Genomic DNA, 25,996 nt, shown 5'->3' on the forward strand with positions numbered 1-25,996 from the left:
TGACACCCATATCTCCCCAGAATTTGGAGGAGCTGTTACCAGATCATTCACCATCCTTGGAGTCCTGGAAAGTAAAACATTCACTTTGGGAAAGCTGCCACAGCCTGTTATTTGAAAGGTGCCATACATTCTTGGAAACAGACATTCTTGAAAGATAATACATCTTAACAAGCAGGGATTTCAAAGGAAGGAGGATAGAGCATCATGAAACTTACTAATCACTCTGACTATCAAAGCCCAACAATACCTTGGCAAGTCAAGGAAGACTCAGATCAGATAAAAAGACAAAGAAAATGGGCTACCAGGATAGTAAAATTGGTATGCTTACCTTATGTTTCACTTTTTCCAGGGATGACAGTCCAGTTAATGCATGCAAACACCTGTAAGGACTGAAGGTGTAGTACAGTTTATTTGCCTTGCAAATTGCCTTCATGGATTGGCAGAATGATAGCATAGGTTAGGTCCATGTCTGGAGAGCTGTTGCCTATTTGGTAAGCTACACTATTTCTTCAGCTGGCTATGTTTCCTTTGGGTGACAAATGTCACTGCTGGACCTTGGCTAAATTCACAAGTTCTTAAACATTTCAGCTCCAGGCTCAGAAAGAGCACTATGTCAGCTTGCCAGCCACTCTGACCCCAGCTCTGCATGGGGTTGTGGCCAAAGAGAAAGGGACCTGGGGGTGCTGATTGACAGCCGCCTAAGCATGAGCCAGCAGTGTGCCCAGGTGGCCAAGAAGGCCAATGGCATCCTGGCCTGTATCAAGAATAGTGTGGCCAGCAGGAGCAGGGAAGTCATTGTGCCCCTGTACTCTGCACTGGTTAGGCCATACCTTGAGTACTGTGTCCAGTTCTGGGCCCTTCAGTTTAAGAAGGACATCGAGACACATGAACGTGTCCAGAGAAGGGCAACAAGGCTGGTGAGAGGCCTTGAGCACAAGCCCTATGAGGAGAGGCTGAGGGAGCTGGGATTGTTTAGCCTGGAGAATAGGAGGCTCAGGGGAGATCTTATTGCTGTCTACAACTACCTGAAGGGTGGTTGTACACAGGAGGGAGTCTTCTCTCTTCTCTCAAGCAATCAGCACCAGAACAAGAAGGCACAGTCTCAAACTGCACCAGGGGAAGTTTAGGCTGGAGGTGAGGAGAAAGTTCTTCACTGGGAGAGTCATTCACCACTGGAATGGGCTGCCCAGGGAGGTGGTGGAGTCCCCATCCCTGGAGGTGTTCAAGAGGGGATTGGACCTGGCACTTGGTGCCATGGTTTAGTCATGAGGTCTGTGGTGACAGGTTGGACTTGATGATCTTTGAGGTGGTCTCTTCCTGCCTTGGTGATTCTGTGAAAAGTGACTATCTTTTAAAGGGCTGTGAGGAACAACCAGGCTAGCACCAGGATTACTATCCACATATACCTGCAGATAAAGGAACCAAAAACCTTTACATCACAACTTACAACTGAGAAGAGCAAGATTCTGTCAACTTCTAGGCTGCAGTACTGTTTAACAGACTTGATTCTACCTCAAGTTAGTTTAGACTTCCTGTTTGCTTATGCCCCACTCACTGAATCTGTGTAATAGTTGATGGCGTCCACCCACATTTCTGCTGACTCCTGGTGAATCTGAGGAGAAGCAGCATCCCATTTTCACATTTCCAGTATAACAGAAATCCTATGTTTCAAGCTTTGTGTTTGTAGCTTATAATCATATCCCATACTATACCTGATACACACTATTGGTAGGTGCCTTGGCAACAGATAAGGAAAAGCGCAGAAATGGATGGAAAGTTAGCATGGGTTAGCACCACCAAAACACTTCCCAATATGAATTCTTATTGAAAAGCAGGCACACTTCTTCCCAATTGCTTTTCCTCACCCAACCTACTATGAAATTGGAGCATCACCATGGAATAGTGAAACATAAGGAATTCCCACAGGGTTAGCTCTAGCAGCCAAGGGCAGGCCTAGCATATACATCAACAAACCACTACAGAGAGGAAGAGTCCTGCAGTCTTCCAGCAAAGACATTAATTTTGGGCCATTCTGCCTTTACAACTGTACATGACAGAAACAAAGTTAACATTGTTTGTCCTATCACCACACTTTATACCTGGGACAATACTTCCAGCCTCATAAAATTATACTCTCCAGATAAGACCCACTCACTGAATCTGCTCAATAACCTAAGGACTTTCCCCTAAAGACTCCATCTGCAAAATCCAGCAAAGGTCAGTTGCAGTTCAGTAGGCACAGTCAGGTCTAGAGATGCTCAATATATGGTCTCTCAGGTATAGATCCCAAAGGTTTGCAATGGAGACAACATGCCTCAGCTGCCTCTAATCCTGATGAACATGGTTGTTTTCTGAATAGCACAATACACCCAAAGCACTTCTATCATGGGAAACTGAGGTCTATCTTGTTTTCTAATGTAGGATCTTGCTGACCTTGCTCAGTAAGCAAAGTAAAACTAGCTGCAGTCTGGGTAGTCGTTGTCATTATCAGCATTGAAATTCTTTTCTCTGATTAATCACAAAAGGAAATTTACCTCATCTGGATGTGGAGCATTTCACTGACCTACCTGATCTTCAAAAAGCAGAAGTGTCCTGTTTTCCTAACTTAAAACTGACCATGGGAAACCCCCATTTGGAACCAACCATTTTCATTCCTTAGGATAAGGACAACACAGCAAAGCAAGGTTTTCCAAGCTCTCCACAAGAAAACCGCCTCATCCCCATTGGTCTGTAAGTCCTTGTATTTACCCATGCTACCAAGGACAAAAGACCAGATCATCAAGCAGCAAGGGGGTACTCCTGCAGCCTCTGGCTGCCATTCAGGCCCTTCCTCGATGCCTGGATAAACCCAGCAAGGATTAAATACGCTCAGCAGGATTGGGAAATTAGCCTGGTCTGTGTGGTGGGCCTCCGCCTTCAGCACTGCTTTAACTTAAGTCACAATTATTTCAGGCTTTGTTAATCAGGCATGGGTCAATTTGACTTACTCAGCAACAAGCTTAAAAAACAAATAATCCAATTAATGAAAGAAGTAGCGTGTAAAAGTGTTTGGAAAGGATTGGGAAAGCCAGGAGGAGCAGCTGGCATGGCATGTCCCTAGTGGAATGACCCCTCAAACAAGGGCAATACAGAGGCCCCTTGTTAGTTCTGCTGGGACAGCAGCATGGTTGTTCTTTGAACCCCACAGTCCTTGGGACCATGACATTTCACTGGGACTCAGAAAACCAAGGTCAGGGGGACAAAGCCCCATAGACTATGCAGACATTCAGGCTTTCAGTTAAATAAACTCCAGAGATAAATCCTAACATTTGCCACTTCTGCCTGCTTCCCATCATATGACATCTTACCAAGGACTTATATAAATTTCCCTCTAGCTCATCAATTCAGCCCTTGCAAGGCAACAATAAAGAAATGTCTGAAGTGAATTAAGAGTATATGTTTAGCCCTGAACTGAGTGTTTGTGCACAGACTGAGGAAGGAGAGGAGTGGGAAGAGGAAGATTGAGGAGCATTCACAATTATTCACATTGTAGTCACAAAACACATGTGTAGGGCTATTCATTCAAAATGTTGTTGTTGATAATGGCATTCAGCTGCAGAAATCACAAAATATTATTGAGAGAGAGAGAGAGAATTCCTCTGCCCACTTGAAGTAATAAAAATTCAAGGCTTAGGCTCACATTCATTGTAGCACCACTTTAATCCTGATCCTCATGGTATAAAACCTGGTGATTAAAAAATCACAACTGCAACAAACCCACCATCAATATTTTCCCTCAGAAAGGGTCATCACAAATATTACCCCTTGCAAATCCAGGGTAAATCCCCACTGCTCTGAGTAATGTCTCAACTGTTGTGTTTATGGCCATGGCAGTTCCAACACAATGATGCTCTAAGATCTGCTCTGAGGAAAACCCAAGATCTTCCCCAACAGCTGCATTTGTTCCTGCCAGACCAATCAGCCAGGATCATGCCAACATCCTACCTACAGCTTCTCCCCACAGTGCTGAGGGAAGGGGAAACATGGGACTTCAGAGGAGAAACATCCCTTCTCCATCAAGCCCTTGTTTATGTGTTTATGTCTATCCCTTGGAATAGGGTCAGAAAAGGTCATCCCTTTTTGTCCTAGAGTTACGGGATATAAGTCCTACTTTATTGCAAGAAACAGCAAACTAATTAATTACAACTTGCAAAGATTTCATTCACAGTGTCTCAAGATGAGACCAAGTCACAGAACTAGTTAAATGTTTAGAGACAGGAGAACAGCAAGGCCAAGTGCTTGGGTGCTGCAGGATAAAGTTAGTCCTTCTTATCAAAATTCTTGTACATAAAGTTGTTAATTTCCAGGGTTCATGTATGGCATTTACCCCAGAAGACCCTGTTGGAATGTACACCCACCACCAAATACCTGGACTATTCCTGTGAAATTACTGCTGGACCCAAGGAGTGGTGGTATCTTTCTTTTTCTCTGACTTGTTAACTCTCTCTCTCTTTTTCTTTCTTTTTCCCCCTCGCCTTTTTCTTCCCATTTTCCTTCTGCTCCAGTCCATTAGCAAGAGCTTTCATTGGTTCTAATAAATTTACCTAACTCATGAGCTGCTTGGTGTCTGTTCACTTTAATTTACACCAAGGGAATTTTTGAATCTTAGCACAACCTCTCCTGCTGCCCAGGGATGGCCTGGGACACAGAGTTGTGACGTAGTAGACCTCTGGATGACCTCTATGATTCTACAAAGTAATGTTGCAAATCTCTTCTGAAATACCAGTCCAAGCACTGATGTCTAGTTGTTAAGAACCATCTTTTTCATAGCAACTGACTCCATGGAGATATGTGTGCTCTGCCACAATTTTCTACAGATTAAATACCAAGGACATCATAGAATGTCTTCAAAAACTCTTAAAAAAAGGGAGAGAGAAAGGTAAATGATATCTGGCATTTATACCTGTTTCCTCAGTTAAATTAAAGGTGCTGCAAAGTCCTTGATCACCCATTCTCTGAACACTGATGTTTGTATGTCATCATGTGCACAGGTTGCTCTTGTAGAAGAGAGGACAAGATGATAGAAAAAGCTGTTGTGCAGACAGCTGTACTCCATTTTCTTTTGAAGTCCATTTATCTGTTGTCTTTCATTACTTGGATCTCTTAGTGGGCATCAGTCTGATTTTATGCCACAGACTCAGCAACCTACAGAAAGTCCAGCCTTTAAAACAAGAATTTAGTCAAAACTTCCTGTAACTCTGCAGAGTTGTTTGCATCCCCTCATAGTAACACCAGTTCCTCCCTCTCCCTCACCTTTTCCCCTCAGCATGTGAAAAGAAACAAACAGCACAATAAAAACCACGAAGTAACCAAATTTGTTACAAGCAAATCAGTACGTTTTCAATTTTCTTACTTATTCTTGTAAATCAGTTTTTTTCCTAGATGATGAAAAGTATTCACTTATTCAAAGAAAAGAAGGAAAAGGACCAAAGAAATTCAGAAGCTTTAAAATGTCATTTCCAAAAAAAAAAAAAAAATCACTCTTTGCCTAGCTGGACAAAAAACAGCTGAATAGAAACAATTATAGTTTGACACTTGAAGGTTTCTTTACAGACTTTCCCATGCAGTACCACAAAGGAGTCAGAGTGAACTCTTGATGGCATCCTGTCAGACATCTGAGCTCCTTTAAGTATTGATGCAGAGTAAATACATAAGCTAGCCCAAGCCATGGCAAGGATGGCTCTAGGGCAGAAAGCCTGTGAGGAGGACAGGATGAGAGGGCAGCTCAGCAAACACAGCAGAGGCTGATTGCAGAACTACTGTCTGATGCACCAGGGGTCTGAACAGCCACTGTTTACAAGTCATTTAGTCTGGCAGCAGCCGCTCCACCACTCCACCACAGCAGAGCGAACAGACAAAGCAACCAGTGAGCTCCAGCACAAAGTAACAGGTTAACACTGCGGCTGACACAGCTGGGTTCCACAATTTTATTAGCTCTCTCAGGAGGGAAATGCTACATTTTACATGGCTCTACAGGCCTGACACCTCCTTCTCATCCACTGGCATGAATCAGGATTGTCTCTTCTGTTTCCCCTGCAGACACAACATGCTGGGTGTTTCTTATTGATCACATATATCTTTCACTTTACAGTAAGGGACTCATAGAAACCACCAGCAGCACTGAACAGTCTAAGATAAATTCACCACGGAGAGTTTCAAGCTGGCTTGGTGAGCTGTCAATGGAGATGCAGAAACTAAACCAAGATCTGGACGCATCAAAATATGGCTGTAGCTAAAACTCACTAAAATTAATACAGCAGATAGAATCATAGAATGGTCCAGGCCAAAAGGGACCTCCAAAGGTCATCTAGTCTGACCTCCCCACAGTCCGCAGGGACATCCTCAACTAGACCAAGTTGCCCATATGCCTCCCTCTGCCTTCATCTGACCTTGGTTATTCCCTGGCCTTCTTCCTGGAGCCCCCAAATCCATACATGGATGCAGTGGAAACCATTAGGATTTTGCAAAGGACATGTCATGATGCTGCATGGCTGTGGGTGCAGCAGCAGGAAACATTTCCCTTTTGCCTGGAACAGAGCAACTCCTTCCACAACACATGTAGCTTCACAGCAGATATTTGTAGAGCCCTGGTTATCTCTGGGAGGTACAAGGACCTTGGGCATCCCCCACAAGGTTAGGAAGATGCAACATCTTATTCTTTTTGTTGCTGGATGAAAACAAAACAAAATACAAAACAAGCAAGCAAACAAACAAACAACCCCCCACATTTTCCACTTATGCTCCTGCTTCTTCTGATAGAAGCCACCAGTTTTCAAAGCTACTTGTTGAGCTATTTGCACAAGGGCTTCCCTACTACCATCAGATCAAATGATTCAGGCCAGGTTAAAGAACAGGGCTCTTCTATAGCAGCTTCCTTTATTCAGATTCAGGAAGGCAAGGGCTGGCTGAGATGGCTGTAGGGTAGTGATTGGCAGCCAGAAATGGCTGCAAGCAGCTGCAGGTGATAACCACCTCTTAGATGCCTTTTGTGGGGCAAACCCTGGGAAACAGGCTCCTGATCTTTTTACAGATACGGATCCCACTCTGTATCATCATTAGCCCAAGCAGCTTTTCCAACTCAGTTCTGCCAGCTCTGTGCTTCTCAGCTTTCTTTTCTGCCAAAGCTGCTTGCCCTTCTTTTCTTCTGATACCTTATAGACATGAATGTCATTTAATTTCTCTTTCCTATACTATTTTCTTACTTTTCTTTAATTGTTTGTCCTGCTTTGAGGACCTAAGGTGGAAAAAATGTCAATTTTTGAAGTAGTTTCAAAGCATTTACTTTATTTTCTATAGTATAAAGCACTCTGAGGAATTAGTAAGCATAAAATGTCATGGCTTTCCTCTTACAATTCTTATAGAGATTTAATGCTGGCAATTATAAGAATGCAAATGGTATTTCCAGCTTAGCTGTGCTTGTGACTAAGCAATTTATTAGAAGTAATTTACTTAATTTAGGGATAAAAATGCAAAACTCACCTTATAATATATGATTGTGGCACTGGAGGCCACAATCTTATTCAGAGAGATTTATTTTTCTAATAAGATCTGAAGAGGGCTTTTTCTCCTTTTAAATGTAACAAAGAAGCAGCATTTCTTCTCAAGGCTTGATTTCAGTGAAGGATTTAAAATTGCATTAGATCTTTCTATGGCCCTTAAGGCATCATAGAAGAAAGATGGCTCTCCTTTGCTGTTCTATTTCTATATTACTGAGTTTATATTTAATTGAATTGCTGCAGTGTGGAGTGATATTCATGCATACTAATTGCTTTCTGCTTTTTCAAAGTGGAAATGAATTGTGAGAAATTACTGGTTTGCAAAAAGTATAGGTACTTTTTGAAACATGGGATGGTGTTTCTCCACAACACACACCATCCTCTAGGGAAGGTGTTGCTAGCACCTCAGTCCACACAGAGAGGAGTTTAGGCACCACATAGGAGTTGGAGGAACCATGTGTATTCTCACTCCTTGCGGAGATCCTTCATTTCTACACAGACACATGGACATGCAACCCTGTTCCCCACTCCACTAGCTGGATACCTTCTGGAAAGAGTAATTGCCCATTGGAATGGGCTGCCCATGGAGGTGGTGGGGTCGATGTCGCTGGAGGTGTTTAAGAAAAGCCTGGATGAGGCACTTAGTGCCACGGTCTAGTTGATTAGTCAGAGTTAGGTGATCAGTTGGACTTGATGATCTTGGAGGTCACTTTCAACCTGGCTGATTCTGTGATTCTGTCTGAAATGCAGACTTCCTGGAAGCAAATATTTCTCTAGAAGAACATCTGGCAAGGAGACCCTAGAGGGAAATCCAAGCCATTCAGCTTGGGGAAAGTAATGTAAGCCCTTGCCCAGTGAACCTGTGCACAGGGGCACATGCAGAAAGGCTTTTCATGAGCTCCGGAAAACACCTATTTTCAATGACACACACCAGTAAAAAAAATAGATTAATCCACCCATTAAACACACTGGCAGTTCTGGCCTTGCTGCATGTTTGGACACTTAGGCTTGCCAGAGCAGCACTCTGATTTCTGCATGTTGCCTCCAGGATCAACCTGCATTTTGAATAGCTTTCAATGCCAAGAGCCAAAGCTGGAGAAGACAAGGATAAGGGCACCACAGAGTGGATGCATTCAGTTGCTGGGATGCAGCCACAAGCTCTCTACTGTGAAGTGGCTTTTGCTGGCATCACCTACTTGCTCTAACACCTGATGACCTACAGAGCGTAAACAGAAAACACATCAGGAAAATAGTCAGAAAGGACAGACAGACATTGTTACTGGTTTACATTTTCCAGGCCTGATTTGCAGTGAATGGTTGAGCTTTACTGCCAAGGTAAGGGGCACTAGGATTCAAAGTGAGACCTGGTATTCTTGGAAAACCGAATTAACAGTGGCAGTGGTGGCACATGGCTCACAGTCGAAGTACACAAATAGGAAAAGTAATGCTGCAAAAGCCACTTGTGTTTTCTGAGAGCTGCAGATTTCAGCACTGCTGAAAGTTTTGATTAACAAAGAGCACTCTCCTAAACAGATGGCTTTATTCCTCATACAGGGAGCTTTATGCTGATGAATCAGGTTTTTTATGAAGTAGTAGAGCAATGAAATATATCCTACTTATCCTGGGAAGACTCAAGCCTCACCTACACTGGATTAGAGATGAAAAAAGTCCATATGCTACACCTCCAAGAGACTCAGTACTGCTCAGTCACCCTACACTTTTGTTGGCAATAACTGCAATTTCTTAAAATTGATTTGCATTGCAGCAGCCTCTTGGTTTCTGATAGTGGACTGGTGAGCTACAAACATCACAGTTCATTTTGATAACTTCACAGCTTTTAAAACCGCTTGCACTCATTCAGATCCAAAGATATGGGGCCACAATCAGGGCAAACTCCCTCTGAGCAGCCAGCCTTGGCATTTGCTGATCTCAAATTTGATAGGTCTGTTCCAGCCCTTGCATTTCCTCTTCACTTTATGTTTCAACAGAGCATTTGTGGCAGCCTCTATTCTATATCTGGCATTGCTAATATGGGGCACAAGAGGAATGGGTTGATTCAGCTGCATGGCTGAGATATTGAAGATTTCTTGATATCCATTATAGCTCCCTGACATATTTTGAGTGCAAGTGGATCCCCCATATGTTTTCTTTTTTCCTATAGAGATATATCTTGAAATAATTAAAGGAAAGTAGTATCTAAGAATTGCTTCTTTATAGAATCACAGAATTGTTCCAGTTGGAAAAGTCCTCTAAGATCAGCAAGTCCAACCATCAACCTTACACCACTAAGTGCCACATCCACACGTTTCTTGAACACCTCCAAGGACAGTGACTCAGTCACCTCCCTCAGCAACCTGTTCCAATGCCTGACCACTCTTTGATAAAGAATTTTTTCCTATTATCCAATATAAACCTCCCCTACCCCAGTTTCAGGCCATTTCCTCTTATCCTATCATCTGATGCTAGGGAGGAGAGATTGACCCCCACCTCAGTACAATCTCAAGACCTACAAGCAAACCCAGCTGACTTGTTGGTCCTAACTAGTATTGCCGGCATGCCCACAGCTAATGCACTACACATTAAATCACTCTCGGATTACACAAACTGTCTTTACAGATAGTAATATCTACTGAGTTAGTTCAAATGCATTATATGATTCTCTTTACAAAGTCAAGTTCACATTCCTTTATGTTTTTCAATTATTATGGAAAGAGATGACAGCATAAGTTTACAAAACTGATTGCCTAGAACTTAAAAAACCCAACAACTGAAATCCTTGGCAGTTAAAATGGTCACTGCTCAATTGGAAAGCTCAAGATCTCCATGTATCAGTCACAGGAAAAGATCCCTTACAAGTTTCCCACTATGAATCCTCATTTTCTAAGACTTCCCAATCGGGGCAGCAGGCTCCCAGACAACACCCATTCCTGTGCTACATGCTGCAGGATATCCAGGGCAAGGAACTTATCAGCCTTCATTTGAACATTGCCTTCTGGCAAACCCGAAAAGAAAAGATTTGTCCTCTTTTGACCATCCTTTGCCTGTGAGACAAAAAATGAACCAGGGATTTGAGGCTTGCTGACAGAGGTCAATGTCTCCACAGTCTCAAGAAACACACAATGACCATCTTCACTGAGAAATATCCAGTGGGACAAATTTACACAGTATAAGTTTGGTATCCATCCATTTAAGCCAAGCATGCTAACATTATACATTCATTTGGTCTGTGATGTCTCCTCACTCATAAAAAGAAAAAAACAGGTGCCTGTCTACCCAATTGCTCTAATTATTTAAATAAATTTCTGATGCTGGCTATGGGTACAGCATACATAAGCCCCCACATCTTTCTCAAACACAAGACAAAATCACTGTATTTTATATATGCCATTCAGGACATGGGCTATTTTATTTACTTGAGGTCAGTTTAGATGTAGTGCATTAAGCAGCTAAGGCCAAATAATGTTAACCCTCTACTTGCCCTGACATCCCAATTATACTTCTATATGTGTTCTCCTCATGCCTTTTTTTTTTTTTTCTTTATGTGTAAATGGTCATCAAGCACAGATTACCTTAAACTTAATAATACATAAGTTATTATATGTCACAGAGTTTGAGAAATTTAGAAGAGCTGCAGAACTCTTACTCCACTGCCACTTGTTAGGAGTTAATAGTAACATGTGCAACCACCCTGCCTTTGAATAGAATCAGCACTGCCAGGCTGTGCCTGACATCGTGGGGTGTTATAACTTGGAGAAGATTTTGCTGATTCCTGTGGAAATAAAAGCTTGAGGGTATTGAGAGCAGAAAACTTGTTCCTTTCTGTATAAGCATTTGGATTGGATTAGATGTGACATAGCTACATGTGGTCTTGCAGAAATAATTTAATTTGTCTGTTCTTTCTGTCCTTATATGCAGAGTCAAGATATTTTTACTACTGTCTTACTAAGCCTGCAGTAGTCAGCTGAGAAATAACATTCAATGATTTCTGTGTAAAAATCACAGGCCTGTTAGCTCAGCCCTGGGTCACTTTGATTCTGCATATATTTTCTAATCGCAACCTGGAAAGCAAATTATTTCATGGCTTTAAATTTATGGACCACAGTCCTGTAGGAGAAGAGCAGTGTGCAGCTTGGGTCCCACAAGTGCAACAAAGACCAGGTATGTGGGAGATAGTGCACAGTTCCCATAAAATTTTCCCAGCCAAATTTGGATTTCTCTACAAATTTTGCACTCATGTTTTGTTCTTTAATATAGATGATGATTATTGTCTTTGCCTGTGCCTACACTGGTGGATTCAGGAGTCCCTCCTGAGTGTTGGGGAAATGAGCAGGATGGGCTGTGTTGCAGCACACACCTGCTCCATGTTATGTGTATACCTGCCTTCATCTTGCACAGACTTCTTGGAAGCAATTTATGGCCTATGAGGCTGCCATTCTCTGTTCTCACTTAGATGTTGACCTACTGTGTGAATTTACTACATGCTAAAACCTTTCTCTCCTCCTCTTTCTACAAAAGCTTCATTGTTCACATATATCACTACAGAAAGGCCAGATATGATCAAAAAGATATAGGCCTACCCAGTAATGAATTTGGACTAACTTTGGACACCTGAGTGTGAAGCTACACCTGTCCCCGGTGGTGCCTTAACATTTGTATATAGTTAGGTCTTTGCCTGCTCTCAGCTCAGGGGCCCTACACATTGGTGAGCATCAAAATCAAAATGAGTGCATTTATTTGTCTTTATTTGTTTATTGTCATCAAGAGATAGGACAAGAAGAAATGGCCTTAAGTTGCACCTGATGAGGTTTAGATTAGATATTAGGAAAGCTTTCTTTATTGAAAGAGTGGTCAGGCACTAGAATAGGCTGCCCAGGGAGGTAGTGAAGTCACTGTCCCTAGAGGTATTCAAAAGAACTTCAGGACACGGTTTAATGGCCACGGTAGCATCAGGTTAATGGTTGGACTTGATGACCTTAGAGGTCTTTCCCAACCAAAACAAGCCTATGATTCTGTGATTTTTGTTGTTGTTGATAGAAGAATAGAATAGACTAGACTAGACTAGACTAGACTAGACTAGACTAGACTAGAATAGAACCGAACAGAACCAGACCAGACCAGGTTGGAAGAGATCTCCAAGATCATTGAGTCCAGCCTATCATGCAACACTATCTAATCAACTACACCATGGCACCAAGCACCCCATCAAGTCTCTAGACTTGTTGGCTGAAACATGTAAGCCTACTAGTTATATTATGAACAAAAGCTTTGTTGAAAAATGTTCATCAGATTTGTAATCAGTATCAGATTGTGTAGTGAGTGAGCTTCCCTTCAGTGAAGTAATTTCTAGCACAGCCTTTACCCAGCTGTTATCCAAAGCAATGATTTTTAGACAAGAACTGCATATCTTGAAAATTCTGCATAACAAATGATCTCAAAGTGAAGATTTCGTTATGTTTTTGTGGCTAAGGTCCATCAGAAAGTGTCTGCTGCTAACTGTGTTTGAAAACACCAAACCTCCTGAATCTTCATCATATTATCTCCTCTATCCATGTTGACACTGCTTACACATACCTTAGTGTATTTCTCTCTCTGCTGTTTTATCTTCCAGAGTGAAGGTAATATCTGAGCATATCATAATCCAATGCACTCACTGAATTTTCTCCAGAAATTAAGAACCTTCTAAAATCTTCCTTGAAACCAAAGTATTTCAGCTCTCTGGTCTTCTTCATTAGCTGCTTTATTAAGACTTTCAGGGAAGAGGTCTGTGTTCCTTTGCTTTCAGGCTTACTAGTACAGTGGAAACAAAATTGTAAGTTATTATTATTATTAGCCTGCTAGTGCTATCCCCTTGGAAATGAACAGAGAAGCAATTTTGTTAACATATATTAGAATAACCTTTATTAGAATAAACCAAACCAGGTTGGAAGAAACCTTCAAGATCATCGTGTCCAGCCCATCAACCAATCCAACCCACCCAAACAGCTAACCCAGGGCACCAAGCACCCCATCAAGTCTCCTCCTGAACACGTTCAACGACGGCGACTCCACCACCTCCCCAGGCAGCCCATTCCATAGCGCAATCACTCTTTCTGTATAGAACTTCTTCCTAACATCCAACCTGAACCTCCCCTGGCGCTAACAGGAGTTACTGATCTGTTCCTGCTGTAGTGGAGAGAGGCTGTAATTATACAGCAGCCTTACTTAATACGTATGTATGCCTAGGTGTGTATCTGTGTCACCCAGTAATCAAGACTGTATCCCTGAAATTTGTCACCTGCCCTAAGTATGCATTCATGCATTTAATAATGTTTTCAATAGTCGTCCTAATTCCTGCTTTAATTAACAAGCAAATGAAAATACAGCAGAGTAAAATTTAAAAACTGCCACCACAAACAGTGCCACTGATTAGCAGAAAACTCACATGAAGGCATCTGATTAGAAACAATGGTGGGAAACATGAGCACATACAGATATGGAACATTTGCCCATTTCCTAAACAATCATGCTCAACATTTATTGTCTTCAAACTAGTGACATCCTGAGTGGTCACTTCTTTTTGCACACTTCTTGTGGCAAATCCCAGCACCAAACTGGAGCCACATGCCATGGTTCATGTCTTGCTCCTGCACTCTCTCTGCTGAGTGCTTTACTCTTGGGTGGCTGGAAATTGTTTCCGTCAGGAAAGAGCACAGGCAGCAGCACTCGGAAATGTTGTGATAAAAAGAGACAGTCAGTGTCCTCCTCAGTGTTTTGTTTTGATACTCTTCAGCTCTCCATTACACATGATAATGAGAGGTGAATACCCTGGATAAAGACAAACCTAGACAGTTTTTCTTTTTCTGCCCACTCAGTGTTTCTGCTCTGCAGTTCCTGGGATGCTCATTTCCGGGGTGCTGGGTTAGCTCATAGTCAGTGATGCAGAAATGTGCCAGCCCACTGGCAGCATCCTTGACCCCAAGCCCCACACAGAGCTGGTCAGGCTGAGAGAGTTCAGGTGGAGCAAAGCTGACTGGGCTCCACCACTGTTGGGTTTCTAGAAACAACAGAGATGTGTTCACACACCACTGCATCTGAACTAAGTCCTGCCCGGTTTGCATTGGCTTTTTGCCCTTGATAAAACTTACCCACAAATAATCAGTCCATGGAAAACAAGGAATGAACCTACCAGATATTTCTTTTGTAAAACTACCATCTTGCAGCAGCAACTATGAAACAAGGCCTTGGTGAAAGTGGTGCTGCTGTTGCTTTGACACCTTGCCAACCACCTTCTGCATGCAAACAGCTACACCCCTCAATACATTGGTGCAGGTACCAGAAGCTGAACCTTAGGAGAGCTTTTTGCCTGTGACAGTTATCTGCTGTATCTGATATCTCAGCTCCATTGTTTACTGCTAGCTCAGCTATTTCTCTGCAGTCCTGCCATATGCTCTGCAGGTAACAGCCCAAGCCTTTGTGGTCTGACCATATCTTGGTTTGCCAGAAGCTCACTCTTCAGTATTCTCACTCGTATTGGTTTGAGATAAAGAGGTTTCTTTGATAATTCACTGGCCCGAGATTTTAAAGCCATGCAGGCCACGCAACATGTATATAGATGCCCATGGATTTCTGAAAATAATCTACTTGAATGGCAAATAAGTACTAAACACCAGTCAATTACTGTGTCCAAAAGCTTCCGAGTATTTTTATCAGCATCTACAGGCAAGGCATTGTTGTAGGGACTTCAGCCCTCCACCAGCACTGGGAAATGACAGACAGCCACTTACCTGTAAACCCCTAATAGTTAGATGTCAGTCCTCTAGCACCTATGTACCTCTACATTTTCAGTTCTAAGATCTCAGTTCTTTTGCCCATAATTATCGGGATAAAGATACCTCACAAAGGGTGATGATATCCTGCCTCACAAGGGATTACCATGGCAAGCCTGAATTTACATATTAAGAGAATAAAATGAATTATAGAGCATTGTATCTTAGTACCACACTTGGGACTTCTTGCTAAACTATTGATTTTCCAAGCAGTTATACAATTTCCTTAAGAACTGGATTAGAGATTCACATATAACAGGTAATCACTTTCACTTAACCCTGGTAATCACTTTCCCCTAAAACAACCACATTTACAGAATTGCTAGATCAGAAGTAGCCAGGAGGTACATGACTTTGCAATGTATCTTTTGAATTCAATCTTCTATATTTATACTATTTTTTTTTTTCACCAGTAATGATCTTAGATAAAACAGTATATGCTTGCTCACATATGTTACCTACACACTTCTGCATACCCAAATATGATACCATCATTTTCTGTGACAGTCTTGTAAATACTGTGATCCTGACTGTGTCAATTAAATTTTCTTCTTCAGTCTACCCAAGAATTTTTTGACATCTGTGTATAGGCCAATTTGCACCTAATGAACATCTGTTTAGAAGTCTTTGAGAGCATTTTATTAAATTCCCTGTACTCAGCTTCCTCAGAAAGAAGTCCACGCTAACCCTCAGGTCATACTTCTACCTCTCTGTGCCCAGACTCACAGACTGCTCTGTCACTAGTCCTGTGAGTTGAGGAAAACTGTTGAGGGAATAGAATGTTATTCACATGAGTAAAGGCACTACAGCCTGTCTCTTCAAAGACTACTCTTTCTCTTTAAGTCTGACTTGCACCTAACTAATGTGGTATTTATAATCATTAGAGCTTTGTAGTTTACTCCTGAGTCTTTTTACTACAATACTGAAGGGCACAGGGAGACTGAAAAAAAATCCAGCTAAAACATCAGTCAAATAAAGCTTTGCTTCTAAAAGACAAAAACTTGACAAATCTGACAGGCTAGTGCAAAAGGAGCATAGAAATCCCTACCAAAAATATGTGGGAGGGAACACATATTTAAAATAGGACCGCCTAATTCGGCTGCTAAATCAGTGTAAGGAGCTCTGTATTTCTGTGTGTGCGGGAGGGAGAGGGAGAGACAGAGGGAGGGAGAGAAAGAGAATGAGAGGGGAGCAGAGGGAGGGAGGGAGAGCAATGTGCCTTTCACAGAGCTGGGAGCTTGATGGGAATGTTTGATTAGCTCCTCTCTGAAAGAGAAAAGGTGTCCCAGCCTCCCTCTGCTGCCTGCCTCTCCTTCTGTAGAATAATGTTTGTTGGAGTTTGGGGTACAGAAAAGCTTGGAAAAAATAACACTTTCATACTGTTTGGAGAAAAGGAATAAAAAGTTTCACACCTCAAGCAAGGTAATTCTGATGTCATTTCTCTGCTATATTTATTTATGGGGGAGAGGAGGGGAGTTGCTTTTTTGCCTGTTGATAACAGTTAAATATTTTCACTGCTAATAAACTGTAGGGATGTAATTTTTTTTTGTTTAACATTCCAGCTGTGTGCATAGGATCAAGGACCTTAGAAGATTAAGACATAGATGTAGAATCAAACTGTACTTTAAGTTATATATACTTCATTATATATTTATAAAAGCGTTAAACCCGTATTGTTAAAGTGGACACAAATACTCAGTGCCTGAACAGCAAGGATTTAACTATTTGATAAAGAATGGTGTATATTAGTCACACCAACAGACATAACTATTCATGCTGTTCATATAGTGTGCAGTAGGTAATGCAACTTGTTCCATAGCTTTAAAACAGTTTTGGTTTCAAGACTTGTGTCTCTGTAATCATCAGGGAGAAGGTGTGTACTGTATGATTAGTTAGCACTACCTGACACCGTGGAACACTAATCCCCGAGATACAGAATGGAAAATGGTATTAATCCAGGGATATTTATTTATATGGTGTGAACTCCCTTGATAGACACAGATGTATTAAGAGTAGAGCAGCAAGGACGCTACGTATCCTTTTGTGCTGAATGCTTGTTTTGCTGGTGAGGCTCCAAAAAGGAATAGCATTGTCAAGCCTGCCACAGCCATTCAGCTCTCTGCAGAGAGATTAGAGTCTTGATAAGTCTCCTCAAATTGTGATTTCTCTGAGACTAGTACAAACATGAATCAAATGCCCCAAGCAAACTTTCAACCCTAGTTAGTATTTTGTTCCTAGAATTTATGTGAACTACATCACATCCAGAGCAAAAAAAAAGAACTGCAGATTACAGATGCAGATCCTCCTTGGAGCACACTCCTTTTCCTCTAACTGCTCCAAAATTTAACCGAAACACCAAACCAAGCAGTCACATACAGTGGAGAGGAAAACAAAAAAGGCATTTAGATGAATGACAGTCATGCTTGTAAAACTAATCATTTTCAAAGATGCAAAGAGAGCTTGAGTAAGAGTAACTGTGATATACATGCATATGACTTTTGGAATACTATATTTATATTAGTATCTTATTTTAAACACACTTATTTTGCTTGCATACTTGATCTAATCCTTTGTGTTGCTGGGGTATTCTCACTGGGATGACAGAATTCTATTCTATAAGACTTCCTTTTACTCAAGACATAAGAAATATAACAAAACCTTGCCAATATAACTTAATACTGCTTTGTGCTTACACCTGTAGTAGGAATGCTAAATTCTCAACTTACGCACTATATCTAAAACCCTTCTTCTCCTAGCAGTATCCTTACATAGTGATGGCTGGATTAACTGAGCAGTTTTACTAGCTAAACCAGATTTTCTCACACTTGGGATGCAAGAAAGATAACCCACGTGATTCTTTTTGTCTAATAAGAACAAGATCCCACCAAAGTCTTTCCTTTAGTGGAGACATTTACAAGGTGTTCCCTCTCCACCCAGCTGCATACTTACCCTCACAGAAGTAGTAGGAAACTAATTTTTTTACACTCCCTTTTGTCAGACTTGATTAATTGAAACATTTGTAAAGAGGAACTGACTGAGAAACAGTGTGAACACAGAGGCTGGGAGAATAGGTTAATGACTTCATATGAAACAACAGAATTATTTATTATTTCTGACCATTGCTTTTTAGAAAACAGTGCTAAAGATAAACCTGAAGTTTACATGACTGTAGCATCAAAGACTTAACTAGAGAATCTTTAACTTTTTCCCTTTTGCCTCTGAGCCACAAGAAAAAAGCTACAGATGAAAATACTGCCTAGTACCTTTACATGTACATGCTAACCCAAGGATCAGGACACGCGTGCTCAAGATTCCATTTTACCAAAAATCTCCTAAGTGGTGGTGGGTAACTCATTTAGTGCACCTGGCTGAAATGAGAAATAGAAGTGATAGCTCAGTTCACTATCTGCAGCTATGAGTGAATTCCTCTTCCAACATCTTGAGGCTAAACACCAAAAAATAAATGCTGTGGCACTCATGGACATAAACTCCCTGTACAGAGGGACTGCCCTGTGCAGGTGCTAGAGCAGCAAGGCATGTGTTGGTCCATTGCAATGTGGTGGGAATGCCCTGCCTTGTCTGAATGAATGGTGGAAAGCAGTAGCACAGGATTTCCTAACAGCACTGGGGCATATTCTGCCTCCCTGAAACTCTGAGCCCACCAGCACTACTCCAGTGTGCTGTAGCATCAGCTGAGGTTTAGACCTGCCATTCAGGGCTCAGAAAGTGGACACTGAGCAAAAAAAGGTGTCCTTCCTTCTGAACGCTCATTCATCCTATGGGTCTCATTAGACTGTATTAGAATGTAGAAACACAGAACAAAACAAAGATTAATTAAAACTTAACGTTCTGGGGGTTTGGTTGGTTGGATGTTTTATTTATTTTTTTTTAAGGAGAGAAAAATAAAAGTTATAGCATGTGTTGTATATAATGCCAGGAACGATGCAGCTACAGCAGCCAAAGGTCTGCCCTCCACAATTTTCTCCTGTAGAGAAGTTTTTAAGGCCAGAGTTAACGAGGGAAATAGGTGCTTAACACCTACTTAGAGCACTTCAATTCGTCCTTTGAACTTGCCGGGGCACAAGGAGCCCCCTTGTCCTTGAGCTGGCCTGGGGTGCCGGTGCTAGAGCTCAGCTGGGACCTGGGACAATGCGGCCCCTGTTCGGCCCGGCTGTGGCACAGAGACTATAATTATCTCCCTTCTAATGATCAGCCAGGCAAGATAACAGTTTTTGTGCTATGTTTAGAAAACAATGTCTTACTACAAATTGACGGTTCATTCGCCTGTAAAAGAGCCTCTCTAACAGCCCTGGAGCAGCTGCCATTCTGTTGCACCCCGATTCCTTTCTTTGCTGCACATTTCACACTTGGAAAACTTGGGTGAATGCTGCACAGGCCACACAGCCTCCTGCTGACGCGCAGGAGGCCCCGGGAGATGCAGAGTTTAGATTGTATCTCTATTAGTAGATTAAACTCTGACTGTCTGGCTCGCACCAGCATCACTCTTGTGAGCATTTTTAGCCCCTGAACTGAGGGAGCAGTGAGACTGCTGCCTTCTATTGACTCCTGATAAATACCCTGTGAAAATCAAGCTGCAAAATTTGGGATGTGAGGGAACTTGCTGCAGATAAAACAGGAGCATGTATTACTGATGAATTTTTATTCCAGTGCTGTGGCCCACAGACTAGTCAGAGATCTACTGAAAAGGATGCAGGCTCCTAAGGTACCTGTGGAGTAGCTATATGGGCCAGCCAGGATTGCAGTCCATGTGGATATATTTGACCCTTGCAAACACTGAGAGGTATCAGATGTGGGCAGTCCTATCAGCATTCACAAGCTAGCTACTTGAGTGTTTGCTCTGGGTTCTGTAAACATTTTGCACCAAACTCTGTGCTAGGGCAGGTAGTGGTGCCTGAGGTCTGCCCCCACACCTTCTGCCAGTGCCCTGCTAGCAAGAGAAGCAGAGCCAGCTCCCTCTTGCTGCAACCAGCTCACCTTCACCTGTCTTGCCATGTTCTCTGAACTGCCATCTCTACTTGCCTCTGCAGCAGGACCTGGCTGAGTTGCCTTGGGCTGCCTTTCCTATTCAGGCTCATTTTTCAGTACGAGTTCTGGAGAAAAACAGGAAGCATTGATTAGAAAAAAAATGTAAAACTTTCCAAGTGACTTGGAACCAAAAATATTTCTCATTTAAGTGTATTTTAATTAGGAAAAAAAAAAAAAAACTAAAACAAAAAACACACCATCTGCAGCTTATGCTTTCCCTTTTGAAGCAGAGCACCCAAATCTATAGCTCATAGAATGATAGAATTGCTTTTGGAAGAGACCTTTAAAATTATCAAGTCCAATTGTTAATCTTGCACTGCCAAGTCACCACTAAACCAGCACTGCACCCTCAGCATTGCACCTATACACCTTCTAAATACCTCCAGAGATAGTGACTCTACCATATCATAGGGCAGCCTGTTCCAGTGCTGTACAGCCCTTTCAGTGACAAAAAAATTCTAATACCCAACCTAAACCTTTTCTGATGCAACTTGAGGACATTTCCTCTTGTCCTATCACTTGTTACCTAGAAGAGACTGATACCCACCATGTTGTAATCTCTTCTCAGGTTGTTGTAGAGAGTGAGGTCTCTCCTGAACCTCCTTTTCTTCAGGCTAAACAACCCCAGTTATCTCTGCTGATGCTTGTAAGACGTGGTTTACACCCTTCAGCAGCTTTGTTGCTCTTCTTTGGACATGCATGTGTCAGTTATCATTAATGTGTCTCATTCTATACGACATTCCATAGACACAGATATAAAGAATACTTTCAAGATCAACTTGCATTTGCAAACTGTTTTCCAGACTGTCACCTTATAAAATAGCTTTGCAAATGTAACACATGTAACACAGCAGCCAGCAGATTCCCAGCTGGCTGCTAGTTTCATATGAAAAAGCCCACATAATTGCCAACTAACAGTTATACACATGCCAAAATTTTGGGAATCTTCTGAATTATTTTGTGTAGCTTCATGCCATCCTTCAGTGTCCCCACCAGGATGAGTTGGGGATTTCCATCACCTCAAGGCTTGTACATAAAACTGTGGAAATTTTTACCTCTCCAACTTGTTTACCAAGAAGTTTAGATGTGGTTGCCTCTGTGTCTCTCAGTCTTCCTGCCAGATTCCTTTAGGGATTCAAAAGTCTCCACTCTTCTTATTTTCCCCACATAGGCAGTTTACCCTTGAGTCCATAGAACGAGAGGGAGACATAGAGGAAAGCTGGCAGCAGCGCTGTGTATCCTGGCCCTGGTCATCTTCAGTTAGTCAGTTGTGAAAAGGTAACAGCACCATGACTCCAGGGGCTATTTTCATAGCTGCCAGCCAGCTGAGGACAGTGAGAGCCAATCCTGCTCACTTAAATAGAAGCCCACCTTTCTCACCTCTTTTGTCATGCATCTGCAGCACTCCAGCACTTTGTTCTCCAGGGCTTGGTGAAAGTTTTTGGACTTGAAGTATATGAGAAAACAAACAAACAAACAACCCCACCCTGCTTAGAAATAAAGCTAAATGGGCAGGACAGTAGTGTCCAGAGGAGGGAGGAAACAGGTTAGAGAAGTTTAGAGTACTTGCAATGGAACAGCTTGATACAAATAGGATTGTTTGGGTCAAATAAGAAGTAAGACAAGTTTTGTATTGGGGGTGATCTTTCTACCAAACCGCATCTCAAAATATGTGGTAGACTGCAACGTAAAGCCTCAGGCTTCCAGAGCCTACACCTTCTATTCTCAATGGTGAGATCTGCATATTGAAAGAAATACATAATTTAGTCAGTTAAATTTAAGTAGAAGCTCACATGGTAATCTCCTAAAGCCGAAGATCAGAACAAACTCTCTTACGTGACTTATGCAATATTGAGATCTGCTGGCTTTGTTTTGTTTCAAAACCAAAAGACCACAAATGACAAGTTCCTGCTCCCAGTCCTTGTGACAGTTTTCATTTCTGATCTTGGACTCTCTGGGAAAAAAAAAAAAAAGAAAAAAAAAAGAAAAAAGAAAAAAAGCCTGTGATTCATCTCTATGCCAAAACAGCAGGCTTTAAATGCTTCTAATATGCAAAATTAGCAAATCAGTGTTTGTCTGGTCCTGAGACACATTTCTGAACAATTTCTGGCTACACCTACACTGTCACAGCATCCAGGACTGGGCTCTGGTGCCACTTTCTCTGTCACTATGTTTTCTACCCCTTCACATCCTCTCCCAGACACTCAGATATTGAGTGATGCAGTGATGGAAGCATAGTCATCGCTCTTGTCAGCATGACCCATACACCGGACAGCCCACTCCTGCCACTTGCCAACGGCTGCCAACACACATGGCATAAGGCTGCACAGCTTGACCCATGCTATGTTAGGTCTCTCACCAGCACCTCCTCCAACAGCTTGTCTTCAGAAACCCAGCTCTGTCTGTAACAGACTCATTTATAATGCTGGCACCCATGCAAACCTATAGGTCACTTGCATTTCAAAAGGAGCATGGAGTTCTGAGATGTATTCTGCAATCATTTAAAAGAAGGAAATTGTGTTCACAGCTCTGCAGTTTTTAAATGGTTCCCCACAAAAGCCACTTCTGGTGAGAGACCTCAGGTTGAAGGGGTATGTTGGATTACAGGTGGGCTGCAGACCAGCAGCGAGCTGGGATACAAATTGAGCCAGCCTGTAGTTTGAAGTAGTAACCTGGGAGGCCAGCCTGCTTCAGTAACAATGCATCCTTACTTCAACCTTTCACCATGAGACCTTGAGGAGCAGGACTCACCTGCAACTCAGAAGGAGGAGACAAGATAGATTTCCAAATCCAAAGATCTCTCTGGAGACAACACCAGAGAAGCTCTGCCTAAAGTCTAGACTAGTGTAGACTAGTCTAGCCTAAAGACTAACCTTTGATGTTTTCTTTGAGGCATATGAGAAAGCACACGTCTAGTGAGTGGCTTTAGGAGCCAGCATGATATGAGTGCCATATCTATAGGAAATCTGGATGTTCATTTGCAGCTGGCTACTACAACAGCTCATGCATTTCTTCTGAGCATCCAGGTGGCACCTATATATCCCATTGCCTGGTCTCCATCTGCAGAACATGGATAGAGTGGCCATGCACAATGTCCTGGGATGTGGGGTTGGGCATTCTGCCTGTTAGCAGCTGACCCTGCAAGGAAACAAAAGATTTGGAGGTCCCAGCAAGGCAGCAGTAGGTTAGATGAAAAAGGGCCATAAGGCATTTTGGAGTTGTTTTCTGATTTACTTTTGGCAGCAACTTCCTTTATGGTACAAGTTGGCCTTTCCTAAAGTAAAAGTATCAGAGAGACATGTGAGAGAGCTGGAAGGAAAAGTTCTCAAGCAGGAATAATGCAGTTAGTCAGGAAGAACTAAAAAGTATGGATGAAAAGAATGAATTATATAAAGGGAACACATTAATCACTGTGAGGAGCATGAGGCTGTCAATTTTACAGAGAATTATAATCCCACATAGAAACTACTTTCTTAACTTTTTCACTGGTTTCTACCACAGAAACAAATTTCAGCTTAACTTTTCAAAATGCTTTCCACAACCTCCCCAGTGCTTCATCATTTGCTGAAGATATTTTGTGTAAGATGCTTCCTTGATCAAGTTATTACTAGATGTCGAAGGATTTCACCATTTACTGCCTTATTTCAAACTAGTGCCATATGCCAGGGTAGTTCCAAATGTTAAATTTAATTTGCATACTTTTGCATATTTTTCTGAATCCTTATCCAACCAGTTCATGGCTTTGGCATGAGGCATCAGCAGCCATACTGACTGCAGGAGTTGCTGCATTGATAAATCTTTTCTGTGTGATATTGTACAAATTGACTAGATGCTTAAGAATCAGTTTTACTTTTGACCTAGATATATAATTCACTTTCATAGTAAAGGGATTCATGTTGCTTTGACAGGCAGAGCATAAACATACTAAAGTTTCTCTAATTTTCTGCTTCTGAGTTTCTGTCAAACCCACCCCCTCCCCCACTGAAAAACAGTGTCAAGTTTTGTTTGAACATGCTACAGAAATTCCAAAACCCATCCCTAGGGAGATGTGAAGTTTTTTTCAATGCCTTTAACACAAATTCTTTACTTTTAGACCAAACGTCCCTTCAGGGGAATTCTGACACACTACAATAATTCTTAGTCTGCAGGCAGCACAAGAGCATGGTTAGCCAGTGCTCTTTTTATTGTGTATCCAACCTTAGAAGCCATGTATTGCACTTTTTAAAGTCACTTTGACTTGTGAAACCTGTATATTGGAAATAGAAAATGGTGAATTTTCTAAAAAGTGAAAAAATTGTGGCCACGAATCTCATATCACAAACCTAGCACAGCCTTCAGGCACTGCTGAATTGCAGGTACTTCGTTTTGCCCCTGATTTCCCAGGCAAAATGGCAGTGCTAGAGACTGATAGTACCTGGCTGGGGCTTGGCTGGTGTTAAGCAGGAGTAGTTCTCTGTAACAGTGAGCAAGCTGCAGTGCACAAGGGAGCATGGGCTCAAGCCTGGGAGTGACAGGGGCAGATACATGAGCAGACAAAAGCCTCGGTGGGGAGGGAGCTGTCTGGACAGGGATTCACAAGTTTGAGCTAACAGCGGTTCCCAATGAGCTATAGAAGCTACTCATCAAAAGTAAAAGAAAATAAAATGAAAAACAAAACCCACAACCACCATAATATATTAACAGAAACCAGGAAAGCACTGTGTAATGAACCTCACAGGTAGTCCACATTACATTTTCTTTGTGAGCGTGTGACATATTCTAAATGCATCCCTTCCTTTGCTGGAAGGGGTAGATCAGACCAGCATAATTGATAGTTATCTTGCTGAAACAGATGAAAACTATAATCATTGCAGTTTTATTTAGGCTCTGAGAAAGGTCTGGCAAGTTAAATCACACTGCAGTCTTATATAAATTACCTCCTGAAAGAGCTCTGTGGAAAGTAGAGAAATCATTCATCACTGTTACTTCAACCATATGTTGGTTTAATTTCAGGGCATTGCATGAACACAAAATAAGTAGCACAGGGCCGCTTGGGTGTTTATATTTGTCTCTAAACTGCTGGGTATAGCATGTCTTCATTATACCTACCCAAACTGAGCTATTTTGGACTAAATTCTTCTTGCAAATATACATATAAAAAAATTCTTAAATCAGTTCTGGAAAAAAGGTCTCCTTTGCCCAGAGTGCAATTTAGGTAAAATTTAGACCTCTGAATCCACCCATACCTCCCTTCAGTGACTTGAGGGGGACTTAAAATCACAGAATCATAGAATTGTCAGGGCTGGGAGGGACATCAAGGATCATCAAGTTCCAACCCCCGCTGCCATGGGCAGGGACACCTCACACTAGAGCAGGTTGCTCAGAGCCACGTTCAGTCTTGCCTTAAAAACCTCCAGGGATGGGGCTTCTACCACCTCCCTGGGCAACCTGTTCCAGTGTCTCCCCACCCTCATCGTGAAGAACTTCTTCCTAACACCCAATCTGAATCTACCCATTTCTATTTTTGTTCCACCCCCCTAGTCCTATCATTACCTGACACCCTAAAAAGTCCCTCACTCAGCTTTCTTGAAGGCCCCCTTAAGATACTGGAAGGCCACAATAAGCTCTCCT

The 25,996-nt window shown here is 42.0% G+C and overlaps 1 protein-coding gene across 2 annotated transcripts in view; it reads left to right on the plus strand.

The window, feature by feature from the left end:
- The first annotated feature begins 16,523 nt into the window (after positions 1-16,523).
- Positions 16,524-25,996, plus strand: part of VIT (vitrin) — a 53,638-nt gene continuing 44,165 nt past the window's right edge. For both annotated transcript variants that reach the window (XM_068156233.1, XM_068156242.1), the window contains exon 1: positions 16,524-16,762. The gene's annotated coding sequence lies outside the window, so the exon portion shown is untranslated. The remainder of the gene's footprint in view (positions 16,763-25,996) is intronic.

The sequence above is a fragment of the Melanerpes formicivorus genome, unplaced genomic scaffold, assembly GCF_026170545.1.
Source record: "Melanerpes formicivorus ecotype bairdi unplaced genomic scaffold, bMelFor1.0.p_v2 SCAF_2, whole genome shotgun sequence".
Taxonomy (NCBI): Eukaryota; Metazoa; Chordata; class Aves; order Piciformes; family Picidae; genus Melanerpes; species Melanerpes formicivorus.